Below are 13596 nucleotides of genomic sequence, written 5' to 3' on the forward strand. Positions count from 1 at the left end.
GGGGTTTCACCGTGTTAGCCAGGATGGTCTCGATCTCCTGACCTCGTGATCCACCCGTCTCGGCCTCCCAAAGTGCTGGGATTACAGGCTTGAGCCACCGCACCCGGCCACCCTATTACATTTCAAAATACATTATAAATCTCTAGTAAGTAAAACAGAATGGTATTAGGGCAATAATATAAAACAAAACAGTATCTTCAGAAATGGATTCATGTGTAGCTAGACATTTAGTACATAACAAAGATGGCACTTTAAATTGGTGGGGGTAAGGATGAACTATTTAATAAATGATATCCAGACAAATGGCTTTCTGTTTGGAAAAAAACACCCCTCACATTCACAAATTCCAGATGGATTAAAGATGTGCATATGTGTTGAACAGGAATTCCAGAAGAGGGAAAAAAAAGGAAATAGAAAAGAAGCAATATGAGATATAATGATTGTTTTTACTCCAAGCTGAAAGGATACATAAGTCCTTGATCTGAAAACCTGTACACCATGTGCCATGTAGAATACATTTTAAAAATATACCAGCTACCAGCTACACTGAAGGTAAACTACAATATCAAGAATAATGTGTAAAACTTTAAAGTTACTGAAGAAAAAAGGCTAATTATATACAAGGGAATATCCATGATACTGACTACAGAATTCTCAGTTGCAAAGATAGAGGCCAAGAAGGCAATACAATAGTATCTTCAAAGTACTAAAGGAAAACAACAACAACCTAGAATTCAATTGTATGCTAAAGACTGACAGCAATATAAAAGGCATCTATGTGGGTGTGTGTGTTTACCACTCAAGATAGTTCCTGAAGGAACTACTAAAAGGATGTAAGCTGAACTCAGAAGAAAGCAGTGGGGTGGAGGAGGAAAACAAAAGCAAAGGAGGAATTCACAGGAGACAATGTAAGAAACAGAAAACAACAAACTTCAAAGCAACAATAGCATATTCAAAAGAGCAGACAGCAAGAGAAACTGGAATTAAAACAACATGGAGACATAATTTTTCTACGGAAGAACCATAGAGACTTCAAATTGTATAAACGTTATCTGGACCATGAGTCAAAGAAATAAATTTTAAAAATTCATGAGAAAACAGAAAAATCTGAATACTGCCTATATATTTATTATTTACTTATTTTTTAGAGACAGGGTCTCACTATATTGGCCAGGCTAACCTTGAAATCCTGGCTTAAGTGATCCTCCACCTTAGCCTCTTAGCCTCCTGAATGGCTGGGACTACAGGCATACCTTTCCCACCCCACCCCCTGGCTTTTGCCTATAAATTTGATATAAAGGAATTACAAATTTTGCAGGTGTGAGAATATGCTACTTAAGAAGGAGTACTTATCATTCAGAGATACATTTTGAGCTATTTACAAATAATATAAATAATTTCTATTTACAAATAGCTATTTACAAATTTACAAATAATGTCCAAGATTTGCTTCAAAATAGAAGGATGGGGCCTTTTTCACAAGATGGTGCTGATGGCGAAGAAGGAAACTCCTGCCTCTCCTAAGGCTAAAGCCAAAGCAAAGGCTTTGAAGGCCAAAAAGGCAGTGGTGAAAGGCATCCACAGCAACAAAAAAAAAGATTCACATGTCACTCACCTTCTAGCAGCCCAAGAACTGAGACTCTGGAGGCAGCCCACGTATCTTTAGAAGAGCACCGTCAGGAGAAACAAGATTGACCACCATGCTATCATCAAATTCCTACTGAGTCTGCCGTGAAGAAGATAGAAGGTAACACACTTGTGCTCATTGTGGATCTTAAAGCCAACAAGCACCAAGTCAACAAGCCTTCCTCACAGGCTTGTGAAGAAGCTCTATGACACTGATGTGGCCAAGGCCAACACCTTGATCAGGCCTGATGGAGAGAAGAAGGCATATGTTTGACTGGCTCCTGGTTACTATGCTCTGGATGTTGCCAACAAAATTGAATAATCTAAACTGAGTCCAGCTGGCTAATTCTAAATATGTATGTCTTCTCATCAGGAAACAACAAAATAGGATGATTGGTACACTATACTATTATACTTGTGTATGTGTTTGAAAATTTCGTAATTTGAAAAATAATCAGAGATATTTCCTCTATGAAATAATAGAACTCCATAGATTTTTTTTAATTTCCCAGGAAATTAAAAATTATAATTTAAAAACTCCCCCAAAAGGTACAAGGGTTAAAAGAAACTTAGGGCTGGGCGCAGTGGCTCATGCCTGTAATCCCAGTACTTTGGGAGGCCGAGGCGGGCGGATCACAAGGTCAGGAGATCGAGACCATCCTGGCTACTGTGAAAGCCCGTCTCTACTAAAAATACAAAAAATTAGCCGGGCGTGGTGGTGGGTGCCTATAGTACCAGCTACATGGGAGTGTGAGGCAGGAGAATGGCGTGAACCCAGGAGGTGGAGCTTGCAGTGAGCCGAGATCATGCCACTGCACTCCAGCCTGGGCGACAAAGTGAGACTCTGTCTCAAACAAAAAAAAAAAAAAAAAAGAAAAAAAGATAAACTTAAACAAAGAACTTTTCTAGAAAGCTGATCTTGGCTGAACACAGTGTCTCACTCCTATAATCCCAGCACTTTGGGAGTCGAGGTGGGTGAATCACTTGAGGTCAGAGGTCCAAGACCAGCCTGGCCAACATAGTGAAACTCTGTCCCAACTAAAAATACAACAACAAAAAAAGCTGGATGTGTTGGTGCACACCTGTAATCCCAGCTACTCAGGAGGCTGAAGCAGGAGAATTGCTTGGACCCAAGAGGTAGAGGCTGCAGTAAGCTGAGATGTGCCACTGCACTCCTGCCTGGGCAGCACAGTGAGACTCTGTCTCAATAAATAAATGAATAAAGCTGATCTAAAAGAACAAGAGTAAGTGAAAAAAAGACAACTATATGAGCAATTTTAAGGTCTAACCCCAGATTACTCAGAGTTCCAGAAATAAAAAAAGGGAGGAAAAAACAAATACGGGAAAACTTTTTTGAGACGGAGTCACTCAAGCGGGAGTGCAGTGGCGCAATCTCAGCCTACTGAAACCTCCACCTCCCAGGTTTAAGCAATTCTCTGCCTCAACCTCCCAAGTAGCTGGGATTACAGGTGCCGGCCACCACGCCTGGCTAATTTTTGTATTTTTAGTAGTAGAGACGGGGTTTCACCATCTCGGCCAGCCTGGTCTTGAACTCCTGACTTCATGATCCACCCACCTCGGCCTCCCAAAGTGCTGGGATTATAGGCGTGAGCCACGGTGCCCAGCCAGAACCTTCTTATTCCTTAAAAAAACACAGTATCTAAGAATTTATCCATCAAAGCAAGTAATTTCTTTAAATATTAGAACACACATCATCATGAAATCTTTGAATACCAAAGAGCTCCAAGAGATGATAAACAGATTACACATAAAGCAACATTAGCAGGTATGAAATAGGACTTCTCAACAGTAAAAATAACACTGCTCCATTTCCTATCCAGCTTCACTGGCTTTCAAAATTCTAATGGAAAGTAATTTCCTATTGAAATTTGTATACTAGGTGAAAACACCACACAAATGTGAGGACAAAGTAATTTCTATTCATTTCTACAACTTTAATATATGTAGATCATATGGACCCTTTTTCAAGGCAGTAAGATTACAATCCAGCAAACAGGAATAGAAGTGCTTTATAGGAAACAGGAGATCTAACACATAGGTGAGATGAGGAAACTGATGAGGGTAAAAGGGAAGCCCAGTGGTATGCCAGTGTGCTGCATGCCTACAGAGTAACTGATCAATCTACATTGTAGGGGGATGTCCAGAAAAGGAGAAAAGTGGTAAGACTGTATGACAGATTAGCCCTTGAGGAAAATGGAACCCAAAGACATTTTACATAGATTTAAGAAAAACTAAGCAAATGAATAAAAAAGGCAGTCATTATAAACAAGATGGTAAACCTTGTACAAGAAAGAAACATATTATGGTTCAGTACTAAAGACTAGTCATCAAATGAAAACACTGAACATATTTATCCAAAATTTGTGGGAGAACTACATCATAATATTTGTAAAATAATTACATTGTGATTTAAGGATGTGGAAAGAAGGCAGCCAAAGTTCTTATTTAAAAATAATGTCTGAAATCGTTGAATAAAAAAATACTGAGAGGAGTTCAAAGCCAGAATTGCTTAAATATTTCCAGTGGTTGCCACTGGGAAGAAACAGGGTTAAGGTGTTTCTTGTTTTTATTATGAGTCTTTCAACATATTCAGCTCTTAAAAATGTACACACACATTTCTTGGAGCACAAATAGAAATAATTACCCAGTCAAATCAAGAAGCAGATGGCCAGGTGCGGTGGCTCACCCCTGTAATCCTAGCACTTTGGGAGGCCAAGGCGGACGGACTGCCTGAGCTCAAGAGTTTGAAACCAGCCTGGGCAACACGGTGAAACCCTGTCTCTACTGAAAAATACAAAAAATTAACCGCGCATGGCAGCGTGCGCCTGTGATCCCAGCTATTGTGGAGGCTGAGGCAGGAGAATGGCTTGAACCTGGGATGCGGAAGTTGCAGTGAGCCGAGATCCTGCCATTGCATTCCAGCCTGGGCGACAGAGAGAGACTCTGTCTCAAAAACAAACAAACGAAAACAAAAATTGGCCTGATTAGCCGGGCTTGATGGGGCGTGAGGCAGAAGAATTACTTGAATCCGGGTGGCGGAGGCTACAGTGAACCGAGATCCAGCCTGGAGACAAGAGTGAAACTGTCTCAAAAAAAAAAAAAAAAAAAGTAGAAAAGCAGCAACAAAGTAAAAGAAAATTTTAAAATTAAGAGCAAAACTTACTGTAACAGGACCCCCCCGCAAAAAAGACCAAAACAACAAAAAAACCAAAACCAAATCTACATTTTTGAAAAGACTAATGTACACATATAACTTATAGAAGTAATCAAGAAAAAAAGAACACCTAGATAATTAGGTTCAAAAAAGAAAAAAATAACAATAACAGCAGTTATTTTAAAATATTAAAAAGTAGTGATTTTAAAAAATCACCATAGAAATTACTTATAGTGATAAAATAGCATGGGCAATTTTATGCCATAAATTTGAAACATTAGATTAAAAACAATTATCTAGGAAAAGGTATCTAAAACAGAATACAAACTAAAATACCTAATCAATGAGACTTTTAAAAAATTGAGTCAGGACCGGGCGCGGTGGCTCACTCTTGTAATCCCAGCGCTTTGGGAGGCTGGCAGATCACCTGAGATCGGGAGTTCAAGACCAGCCTGACCAACACGGAGAAACCCCGTCTCCACTAAAAATACAGAATTAGCCCGGCGTGGTGGCTCATGCCTGTAATCCCAGCGACTCCGGAGGCTGAGGCAGGAGATTCACTTGAACCCAGGAGGCGGAGCTTGCGGTGAGCCGAGATCGCGCCATTGCACTTCAGCCTGGGCAACAAAGAGCGAAACTCCGTCTCAAAACAAACAAACAAAAATTGAGTCAGAAGTTAAATGCGTACTAAATATTTTAAGACCAAAGGTTCTGCATGCAAATTGTACCAAACTTTTGGAGGCGGGGCGGGGGGCGGTGACCTGTTTGACAGAATAGAAGAGAGAGACTGTGCTGTCCAAATCATGAAGTTTATAAAATCTTGTTAGTATAACGGGTAAGGATGGTACACAAAAAGATTAAAATGCAATCTTGTGAGCATAAGTGAAGTCAGAGGGAGATAGCGAATTGAATACACCAGAGTATTAAGGAAATAAAATCATATCTCATTCAACCATAGTATAATGCAATAGGTGAAAAAAACTGGCTGTGATTCAACCCATTAGATTTGGAGATTCAAGAGGCTGCTGGACAGTGAGGCGTGCACCCTCAGCCCTCCCGTGTTGCTTCTAGAGGAGGCAAACGCGCGCCCCCGGCCCCCCGGCGCTCCCTGCGTGGCACGCACAGCCAACCCGGGACCCCTCTGCCCCTCGCGCCCCTGGTCCCCGCGCGCCACTCGCACCCGGTAAGGGGCCCCTCCTCCCTCAAGGGCCTCTCCCACCGCCGCCTCCCGGGCAGGCTCCCCGAGGCCCAAACTTCCGTGAGGCGACGCCTGCACGCAGGAGAACTCAGCGGGCGAGGCTGAGCCCACGAGGGACTCGTCCCGGTTGAACAAGCCACCGCCCTGCACGCTCACCCGTCCTCGGCGCCCGCTTCCAGGCGTTCGCGGTCCCGCTCGAGGGGGACGGAAGGCCGAACTACGTTTCCCAGAAGCTTGTGCGCCGCCCCGCGGAAGGAGCGTGTTCCGTGCGTCACGAGCGCGCTCTCGGCGGAAGGCCCCCAATGTCCGTCACGGAGTGGCGGCTGGGGCGCCGGCGGGGAAACGCCGATTCTAGGATCCCGGGGCGCGCGGCTGGCGGGCTGGGGCGGGGTGCGGCCTGAACGCCAGGCTGGGGCGCGTGCGTAACGGTGTGTGTAGGAGGCGCGTGTGCGTGCGTGCGCGGCAGGGGCGGGCGCAGGACTAATGGAGGCGGGGTGGGGCGGGGCGCGTGCGCGTGCGTGACGACAGGCCACGGGGAGGTGGCTCAGTAGTGCCGGGGCGGCCTCAGACACCGCTCTGACGCCGCTCCTCACCCTGCGCTGGGAATGGAGTCGCGTTCTCTGTTTTGCCGTTGCTGCTGCCTTTGTGACGGGATCGCTTTCTCCCATCGAACCTTCTAGTTGCTTATTGCAGGTATACACGAAAGTGCTGAATTTTGTGTTTGCATCGTAACGAGACGCGTGTTGAACCCTTTAGTAATGTAGCACTATATTAGCTTCGTATTTCTAGGTAGACGGTAGTTTTGTCAATGAAAAATTTTAACGGTGATAGTCACTCCTTGCCTGAGTCACTCTCCCTCGCGCGGCCCAGGCGTTCACGGCCGACGTTCTTGTTCTGTGGAGAATAACGGCTGCGACTGGAGATTGACGCAGAGTGGGCGGCGGTGGTAGTAAGTTTGAACCAGATATTTTGAGTAATACAAAATAAGGTTTCTTCTAGTCTAACTTCCATTTTTCCCCCAGCTGGGATAGATGTTTAAAATTTTACCAATGGCCTTTCTAGCATCTGTTGAAATAGTGACGCCGATTTGTGTGTGGTCTTTTAAAAACAAATCCTGCGTCTCTAGCTCCTAGCTTCCTCATCTTCAAGTTTGTTTTGTTTTTTAATCAAATAGATTAACTAGAGGTGTGTTTGTTTAATCTACTTTTTTTTATTTTCAGAGACAGATCATAAGTTTAATTACTATATTTTTATTTTCCCTTGACACTAGATTTATTAAAATTGTATGTAGGCCATCTAACACATAATATGAGTGTCAAAGATAAGGTTAACATCAAGATTTGGTACGTAGATCCCACCCAAAGTGTATGCAGAAGTTGAACAATTTCAATTCTAGCTATACATTAATTGCAGAAGAGACTTAATTAAAAAAAAAAAAAGTAAAAGGGAAGGCAGGATGTCATCCAGAATGCCAGCCAACAAATATTATTAGGTTGGAGATGACTGCAGTTATCTCTTCGAGAACTGGATAGCTCACCTCCTCCCTACCGCTTTGAAAATCACCTCCATATTAACTTTTCTCCTGTGACACAACTAATCTCTTCTGTTTTATTAAAATTGTTCCCCATCTTCCAAAGTCTCCTGGATGATAAGTTGCACACGCCCCTGCCTCTTTTTGAAAAATACATTTGTTTTTTCATTACTTCTCTCACCATGCATTTCTTTAGTTCTTAGCATATGCCAGTCACAAGGGCAGAGATTTGAGATACACATCGTAAATTAAATGAGAATATGTGCTTATCAGTATTTTATATAAGCACCGTCTGGAAATTCTACTTCGGACAATATTTAAGTAGATATGAGGCTTACCTTCTGGAAAAGAGATTACAAAATTATCCTTATTAATTAACTAAGTCCCCAAAATGAGAAGAGATTCAATTACTATCAATAATTTGTAGTAAAGTGACTGAAAAGGGAATATATAAGCTAATAGATTGACTTGCCATCCTCAACAAGTTAGCACATACTTTTATTTTTAAAAAGTCTACACAATAGGAATAAAATAATTTTAGCTAGAAATATGTGTGAACTATATGAGAAAAACTTCAAAACCTTACTAGGCAATGTAGAAGAATAAAGGATGAGTAAGAATAAAAACATTTGTTTATAGATTACATTCAATTGTCAAGAAAATCTGAGAATTTTTTTTTTTTTTTTTGAGATAGAGTTTTGCTCTTGTTGCCCAGGCTGGAGTGCAATGGCGCGATCTTGGCTTACTGCAACCTCCACCTCCAGGGTTCAAGCAATTCTCCTGCCTCAGCCTCCCTGATAGCTGGGATTACAGGCTCCTGCCACAACGCCCAGCTAATTTTAGCTCTTAGCATATGCCAGTCACAAGGGCAGAGATTTGAGATACACATCATAAGTTAACGAGCGACAAGAGCGAAACTCCGTCTCAAAAAAAAAAAAAACATTATTTTAAGGAAACAGAAATTTCTTATTGTTAATATCCCTGTTTTGCCTGTAAGACTCTTTTACTTTCATCAGCAGTACTCTTTCTGGCATGTCTCATGTCAGCCAGGACTTTCAGTTCTTCTGGCTATGAAGCAAGGTTGGGACTATGATATAGGCCATCTTTGTCTGTATATGTGCCTCTTTGTCTCGTAGTGAACATCCAAGAACATTATTTTTTCCTCTTTCCACACAATATCTCCTTGCTGCCTGATCGTAACATTTCCTGTTCAATATTTTATTGTGAAAAATTTTGAGCATACAGCTAAATTATAAGAAGTTTACAGTGAATACTTATAAACCTTCCCATCTAGACTCTACCATTAAAATTTCACTATACCTAATTGTAACAAATACCTGTCTGTCCCTATTTTTATCCATGAGTTCATTGTATTTTTTTATTTTTTTCAAAGTAAATTGACATGGGTACATATTCCCTAAAAATTTCAGAATGCCTGTGTATTAACTAGAATTCTATATTCGTTTAGGTTTTTCTTTAGATGTGAAATGTACAAAACATGAAAAGTGCAAATCTTAACTGTACATATGCTGAGTTTTGACAGATGCAGCGTCTTTGCGTTTTGTATCTTTACATATATCTTTGGCATGTCTATTGGCTACTGAGTTTTAACTTTGTGGCTGCTGGGTCCTTTTTGCTCATCATACCTTTGCTGGGTCCTTTTTGCTGAAGCAAATACTGGTAAACCTTTTCAGAACTTGAAGAGACTCTGTTGTCTTTATTAATGAACTCTGTGTCCCCAAGTGAAATGCTGTGCCTGACGAGGTTGTGCCTGTCATTGTGAGTGCTGGTTAAGTATAGTCAGATATCAGAGTGAATGAATGTGAAGTGCTAAGCACTTTGCTAGCCTCTTCCCAGGAGTTAGAATGAGATTGTCCTAATTCTCAAGTCGTTCACTATCTCATAAGGGAGACAGACAAATTTTGGTACCGTAAGGCAGTGTTAAAGTGCTAGGACAGGGCATGGGCAGAGTCCTTCGTGTTTACTGACGATAGAACCACTGATTCTCTCTGAGACAGTGGGAAGGCCTCACAGCAAAGATGGCATTAAAGTGATCCTTAGAGAATATGGGGCAAATGTTGTGGGAGTTAAGTTGAAAAGGGTCAATAGTTGTGAAACTTGTACGCTTAGTGATTGGAGCTGTGCTTTGGAACTGCTTGTGCCTCAAATAGTAACTTTCATAGCCTTCTTGGTGATACTTGAAGCTTCTTTTCAGCCCATCTCTGCCCTTGTGGCAGGCAAAATAATGGCTTCCTAGAGATATCACCAGCACCTGGGAATATTTTACCTTATATTGCAAAATAGAATTTGCAGATGTGATTCAATGAAGGACTTCAAGATGGGGAGAGATTACCCTGGATTATTTCGATGGGCTTAGTGTAATAACAGGGGTCCTTAAAAGTAAAAGAGGTGGGTGGCTGGGCACGGTGGCTCACGCCTGTAATCCCAGCACTTTGGGAGGCCAAGGCGGGGAGATCACCTGAGGTCAGGAGTTTGAGACCAGCCTGGCCTACATGGTGAAACCTCGTCACTACTGAAAATACGAAAAAAAAAAAAATTAGCCGGGTGTGGTGGCGGGTGCCTGTAATCCCAGCTACATGGGAGGCTGAGGCAGGAGAATCACTTGAACCCGAGAGGCAGAGGTTGCAATGAGCCAAGATCGCGCCATTGCACTCCAGCCTGGGCAACAGAGCAAGACTCCATCTCAAAAACAAAAGAAAAGTAACAGGGGGAGAAGAAGGTGAGCATTCAGGGAAATATAACCGTGAAAGAAAGGCACAGAGAAATGTATCATTGCTGGCTTTGCTGGTGGAGGAAGGGTCAGGAGCCAAGGAGTGTAGATGGCCCAGACACTGGACGGGGCAAGGAAATAGATTCTTCTCTAGAGCTTCCAGAAGGAACACAGCTCTGCCAGCGCCTTAATTTTAGCCCTCCGAGACCTGTATCAGACTTCTGACCTGCGGAACTGTTATATAATAAATGTGTGTTGGCTGGGCGCGGTGACTCAAGCCTGTAATCCCAGCACTTTGGGAGGCCGAGACTTTGGAAGGCCGAGGCAGATCACAAGGTCAGGAGATCGAGACCATCCTGGCTAACCTGGTGAAACCCCGTCTCTACTAAAAAATACAAAAACTAGCCGGGCGAGGTGGCAGGCGCCTGTAGTCCCAGCTACTCGGGAGGCTGAGGCAGGAGAATGGCGTAAACCCGGGAGGCGGAGCTTGCAGTGAGCTGAGATCCGGCCACTGCACTCCAGCCTGTGCGACAGAGGAGACTCCGTCTCAAAATAAATAAATAAATAAAAAATAAATAAATGTGTGTTGTTGAAAACCACGAAGTTTTGATAATTGGCAGTGGTGGAAAACTAATACAGCCCTCTGTCCTTAAGAGTTTACCAAAGCAAAAATGATCTCCCTTACTCTTCTTTGGCACTATATTTTGACTTTGCCTCAGAAGAAAAATGGTGTGATTATAAATATTTTTCGTGACCACATCCGGTAGAATATACAGACTTCATTGTAACATTCATGTTCACAAACTGAATTGCAGTCTTTGTCTCCTAGGAGATTTTACCATTTGGAGGTGAGAAGAAAAATCTCCTCTTTGCAAATGTAAAGCTCACATTGTGGAATGGCTGTTGTTGTGCTTTCTAACTCTTAATATTGGACCTTTTCTCATCGTTGTTCCAGTTTCTCCTTCCCCAGGAAGTTTTACAGATTTCTGCAACCACATTATTTTTTCGATTCTCTTCATGTCCGTGGTACTAGACTTTTAACATCTTTCCATGGTTAACAGTCTGCTTGAGGGAGGGAAATTATTCTCATAGTTGGGTTCCTAACATCTTAAAAAGAGCTTCTCAGGTAGGGGACACTCAGTCACTCTTGATAGCTACCTGAATGCCTTTTGATCTTAGTGTGTGCATATTGAATTGTCGTTTGCCTTTCATGGGTCTGCCTTGTCTTACCGGGAAGATTATTGGATCTCAGAGCCTCCAGACTACCTCTCATCTTTTGTTCTTACACAGCAGTGACCAAATAGTGAGTTGGGCTCCAAACTCTGCACTGTGAGCTGGGAAAGGGCACTCACTGCTCCCTGAATACCAAGATCCATTATGCTGCTGCAGCCAAAACAGTAAATAAATAATGCTGGACATCATCAAGCAGAGGATTTGAAACAGCTTTCCTCTGTGGCGTTGCAGTGTTCCAGGACTTCATTATATGAACTGAGCCTACCTTGCCTTCTCATCTCTGGAGGCTCTTCACTTCACTGCTCATGTCGTCACTCCTGTGTGTCTCAGACTTCCGCTTATGACCCAAACAGCACAGCCTCTGCAAACTTCACTATCCCTCTTTGTGACTCTTACCCCTTGTTCTCCTGGCTCTTTTATGTCCTTATTCTCACTACTGTTCTTGGAGGTTCTCCTCAAATTTGTCAGCTCCTTCCTTGACTCATGTCTATACCAAAACTAGATCCTGTTGTTGATTGCACACATTTCTCACATTAGGCATTCTTCCTTCCCTTGCTCTGCATTACCTGCACATATAGAAATCCCAGCCCAGAACCGCTGCACAGTGTGCCTTTTCTTCTGTCCAGGCAGCGAGTGCCGCTTGAGGAAATCACAGCTAGGCAGACAAGTGTGACAGACATACTCTCCATAACCTCAGCTTATCTTTTTTTTTTTTTTTTTTTTTGAGACAGAGTCTCGCTCTGTTGCCCAGGCTGGAGTGCAGTGGCCTGATCTCAGCTCACTGCAAGCTCCGCCTCCCGGGTTCACGCCATTCTCCTGCCTCAGCCTCCCGAGTTGCTGGGACTACAGGTGCCGCCACGTCGCCCGGCTAGTTTTTTGTAGTTTTTAGTAGAGACGGGGTTTCACCGTGTTAGCCAGGATGGTCTCGATCTCCTGACCTCGTGATCCGCCCGTCTCGGCCTCCCAAAGTGCTGGGATTACAGGCTTGAGCCACCGCGCCCGGCCATACCTCAGCTTATCTTTTGTCAGCAGCTTTTGCTAGTTTGTCACTGCATGGCCCAAACCTTTATCACTGTCCTCAATGATCATGGCCTCCTGTTGTTCCTCTCATTGTTAGCATATAGCCTTGCTTTCTTTTTTGACTCACATTTTTATTGAACTGCCTGCTAGTTGCCAACATCCCACCTATCCTGACTTCCAGGAGGTAGGAGAGAATGAAGCATCCTTCTTCCTTTACAAACCTGATGCTTTCATCAGAGATTTGACCCCATCCTTTCCCCCTTCTCTTTGCTCTAGCTCCAACTCCCTTGTCTTAATTGCTTCCTCTGTTTTTAGTCTCCACTCTGACCCCACCACCTCTTCTACCTGCCCTTTCTCTTCCTTCTCCACTTCCAGACTTTTCATTCCTATTGTGGAATTTGTCTGCTGTTTCCACCAGTGTATTGAAACTGATCTCCTCAAATTATTAGTGAAGGCTTATCTAACCAATCCAATACCTTTCAATCCTTAATTTGTCTAATGCTATTTTGATCTACCTGTCCTTGAAATTTTACATATCTTAGATCTCTCTATTTGGTGGTTCTCTGCCTCCTTTTTGGGCTTCTCTTTCATTTGCTTCCTAAATGTTGATTTTTCTCTATAAACCTGGTCCTACCGTTTATTTTGCTCTTCAAGTTCTCTTTGGTTGGTTTTATGCCATGGTTTCATCTGGTAACACCATTACGTGGCACTATTGAACATTACTGTTTCTTGGTAAGCTTTATATGAAATATATCACAGGGTTGTTGATAGTAACATATGGTCCCCCTTAGACTCCTTTATTCATGTGTTTACTTAACCTATATCTCATAGCAGGAGAATATAGTTACTCTTAAATATGTGACAAAAAACCATCCTCCTCCCAAAAAGCGTGTCCTGTTTGAGTATATAGCCAGGCAGCCTGAAAGGATTCAGATAGAATACAGATGTGGAAGGCAGATGACGTACATCTGGATAACCGTCACATGTAAATACAGCCTCGTAGATGCCACTTCACTGTGTTCGTGTGGCCTACTCACTATGTTCAAAACCAATCACATCACTTCTCTGATACCTAACCCTTC

The 13596-nt window shown here is 42.8% G+C and overlaps 2 protein-coding genes across 9 annotated transcripts in view; one reads left to right on the forward strand and one right to left on the reverse strand.

Annotated features, from left to right (window-relative positions):
* ZNF891 (zinc finger protein 891) overlaps nt 1–6443 on the reverse strand; it is a 16077-nt gene extending 9634 nt beyond the window's left edge. For 3 of the 8 annotated variants that reach the window (XR_002727589.2, XM_023196830.2, XM_023196831.2), the window contains exon 1: nt 1616–2300. The gene's annotated coding sequence lies outside the window, so the exon portion shown is untranslated. Of the gene's footprint in view, nt 1–1615; nt 2301–4291; nt 4426–5137; nt 5184–6155 lie in introns of those variants that run through there. The other 5 variants (XR_002727590.3, XR_002727591.3, XR_002727592.2 and 2 more) reach the window with 5 other exon arrangements.
* Nucleotides 6444–6530: 87 nt separating this feature from the next.
* The window catches only part of ZNF10 (zinc finger protein 10), a 28824-nt gene continuing 21758 nt past the window's right edge, over nt 6531–13596 (forward strand). Inside the window, exon 1 of the mRNA XM_023196829.2 lies at nt 6531–6692. The gene's annotated coding sequence lies outside the window, so the exon portion shown is untranslated. The remainder of the gene's footprint in view (nt 6693–13596) is intronic.

This window comes from Piliocolobus tephrosceles, chromosome 10 (genome assembly GCF_002776525.5).
Source record: "Piliocolobus tephrosceles isolate RC106 chromosome 10, ASM277652v3, whole genome shotgun sequence".
Lineage (NCBI taxonomy): Eukaryota > Metazoa > Chordata > Mammalia > Primates > Cercopithecidae > Piliocolobus > Piliocolobus tephrosceles.